The following is a 3,817-nucleotide window of genomic DNA, read 5'->3' as shown; positions in this document are numbered from 1 at the left end:
GTTTGCCCCAGGTTCCTCCACCAGCTGATTCCTATAAGCAGCACCTCAAAAAAACACAAGTGTAAATAAACCATTCAGACAGTCATTAACCAAAGTGTGCACCCATTAGAAAATATATGTCTATATGAAATAACCAACTTAAACTATAAATTAATAAAGAAATACTAACACTATGTGGTGGTAGGAGCATCCACCACAAAGAATAATCGATAAAGTCTAAAATATATTTATTCTAAAATAATCCTGTTTTTGTCTTTAATGACTGAGACACAAAGCTGGTACAAATGTTTGGTTCTAAGATCTCCTTGATTATCATGATGGTGCTGATGTTTGGAACATTATGGAGCTCTAATCTTGGATGCTGAAGGTCTGTTCTGGTACTAGTTTTGCTGTTTTATTTGTGACATTTGATTCCAGAGATCATTGTGTTTAATGTGATCATTTATTGTAATCTATACCTATAGTAGAGATGGCAGACACCCCCTGCTCCTCCGCAATTGTAGCTGTATAATTTGCACACTGAGTTTAATTGAGGGCCAAATTAAATGAGCTCACGGGCCGCTTTTCGCCCGCGGTTCGTCAGTTGAGGACCGCTGTGTGACCGCTGTCCTCCCCTTTGTCGTCCCGCTGACAGCTGTCAGTCAGACCGACATAAAAACCTGTTTCCTGTTTCCAGCTGGAGTGAGAAGAGGGGGGCGAGGATGGAGGCGGCGATGGACGGCCCCTGCAGCGGGCACGAGGCGAACTGTTCGGCCACGCGCGCCACCGACACCCTGGTTCTGTCCACATCCGCCGAGTGGAGCGACCCCGGCTCGGCCGTGGATGCGCACCGGCTCCTGGACCTGCAGCTGCCCGCCGCGGGCCCCCCCACGGTGAGACACCTCCTCTGCCGCTGTTTTCTGCTAAAAGCTGCTAGAATTAAATAATTATCTGTTTCTACCACCTGCAGGCACCGTTTTTTTCTTCATAGTGCACGAACACGTATGAGCTGGATTTTATAGTAATGAGGAGTTTTAGGACTTTAATGCAAGCATTCTTCTCTAAATTCAAAAATGATGAAGCTTAAAGACTGAATTTGAACAGTAATGGACAAAATCTGCATTTCTTTTTCTTCCTCCAAGCTTTGGTTTGATCCTTTAATGTTTTTAAATGCAGCTTCTCATTAGATCTGATTTTGCATTTATTGAGTGCAATATTATTGACGACCTGAGTCACATATTGATCTGATGAAATGACCTGATTCACTCTGGCTGCTTGCAGACATCAGGAACAAATGATGTGGTTTAAGAGGGCACTTTGTGTTTGAGTGGAGGAATTTCACCATGATTGGATCAAGTTAAAAGTTCTTGTTTTAAGATCCGCAGGGGGATTTAGGAGTTTAAATGCAATTAAACCTGCAGTTTTTTCCATCAAACTCTTACAGCAGACTGTTATTACAGGCAGCATGAATGTGTGTGTGTCCGTTCGTCTGCACTGTTAGCAAACTATATACTGAACCACTGAATGGATTTTACTGAAACTTTCAGACAATAATCCGTGGGTGTACATCTACAAGTGATTAACTTTTGGACCCAACCCAATTCAAAATGGCCACCACAGCCAACTCACCTCAGAAACCACAAAAAGTGGCTATAACTCAGCTAACTTAACAGACATTGCCTTAAAACTTGGTGTGGTAGCAGTTGAGCGTTGTACCCAACACATACTTCGAGCGCAACACATTGTGCAACATCTTTGCATAAAACTCAGAACGTAATTATTGGCTCTACATCTGATTTACAGCTGCCCAATTCAAGATGGCTGCCACTGTCAACTGACCTTAGAAAACACAAATATGGCTGTACCTCTGTGAATTTTGCATATACTGAGTTAAAATTGGGTGTGGTAGTAGCTGAGAGTCATTCACAAAACACTCTAAGTTAGGTGTAGGTAATCCTGGTCCTGGAGGGCCACCATCCTGCATGTTTTACTTGTTTCCCTCCTCCAACACACCTGATTCAGTGGTTAAATTACCTCTTCATGTTCTGCAGAAGCCTGTTAGTCACCCATTGATCCAAATCAGGTGTGTTGGAACAGAGAAACAAGGAAAACATGCAGGATGGTGGCTCTCCAGGACCAGTGTTGCCCGCCTCTGCTCTAAGTGGAAACAAATCATGAAAGATACTGCATTACCACATGAGATTTAGGTTTATACAAAGCAGCTACAACTCTCATTTATCATCATAAGATCTTAGTCTAAAACTTTATTAAAACGGGCTGAGCGATATGCCTTCTTTCGAAGAATGCTAGGCCTTTAATTAAGTCTGACATTGCAGAGTGGTTCAAGCCTCTTTATGCTGAGTCCACCTCGTTGTGAAGCTGGCTGTGTGGTATCATCAAACAGACATAAAGTGTTGCAGGATTCTGTAATGTGCGACTCGTCTGCTCCTCTGAAACGCGCAGATGTCACGCTCGCCTTCATCTCCTCCTGAGGTCTCTGTGACAAAGTTCCGATGATGGAATGCCATCCTGATAAATCGGCCCGCTGTTCTCTGAAGCTTGTTGTGTGTGTGTCGTATTGATGTTTGTTCTCAGAACATCAGTCGATGCAGCCGTGAATATCTGTGATTGAGTGCGTCCTGCTGTTTCACTCTCAGTCCAACTTTCCACTGAACATCAGTTTTTAAAGCCAACCTGAGCGCGGATGTGTAGTTACCTCTGGTTGTCTCTGATAATATTCTGTTAGTGGGGTTTTTTACGTCAGCAGGTTGAGCATCACACTTGTTTTCATTCTCACGGCAGAAGAGTTTCTGTAGTGATTTTATGATCAGGCATCAGTGGCCCTCGGGTCTTCACATGAATCAATTTGGGATTTCTGGGTAATAAAGATTCAAGTTTATATATATTTTAGAGGGCAAAAGTAATCTCCACATGCTTAAAAACAGTTAAAAGCAACACTAAGTGCAAATTATATAAAAACATAATAACGTATAAATCATTTTTAGACCACAGAAAAGAAAAGTCATGAAGTTTTGTAGAAACGATCTTTCGTTTTGCATTTAAAGCCTACACTGTCATATCACATCTACTGTGAATTTTTAAACAAATATATTAGAAATATTTTCAGTACTTAGACAACTTAGAAGGGTGTCGAGTTATTCAAAGCATCAAAAATGTTCTTAGTTTTATTGTAAAACCAGTGACCAGACAGATTTGTTCAGACCTCTTGAGTTTAATTAATAACCCCAATTCCAAAAAAGTTGGGGCGTTGTGTAAAATGTAAATAAAAACAGAGTGCAATGATTTGCAAAAATCATAAACCCATATTTTAGTGACAATGAAACATAGTGAACATATCAAATATTTAAACAAGGTAACTTGCATTTTGCAACTAATTAGGTTAATTGGCAACAGGTCAGTAAGAGGTATAAAAAGAGCGTTTTAGAGAGGCTGAATCTCTCAGAAGTAAGGATGGGCAGAGGCTCACCAGCCTGAAAATCTGCATCTGAAGATAATAAAACAATTTCAGAATAATGTTCCTAATCAGTGGCAGTTGTTGCATGAATGGAGCCCTGGGCGAGGCCCTCCACCTGTTCACCCTTTTCCCTCCAGCACGCACGCACACACACTCACCGCCTCTCATCCCCAATCGCCATGCTTCAACTGCAAACGCTAACACAAATATATATTCAACCTGGAGAGACTCACGACAAAGAGAAGCTGCAATTAAATGGTTTTATTTGACATGAATGACATAAGATATTTGGCGCTCGGACCTCGGCGGAAGACGCGAGTGTCGACAATAGCAATGCGCTTCGAGGAGAAGCTCAGGTTGAGC

The sequence above is a fragment of the Kryptolebias marmoratus genome, linkage group LG22 (genome assembly GCF_001649575.2).
Source record: "Kryptolebias marmoratus isolate JLee-2015 linkage group LG22, ASM164957v2, whole genome shotgun sequence".
In the NCBI taxonomy this organism is placed as follows: Eukaryota; Metazoa; Chordata; class Actinopteri; order Cyprinodontiformes; family Rivulidae; genus Kryptolebias; species Kryptolebias marmoratus.
This window is presented reverse-complemented; position numbering follows the sequence as displayed.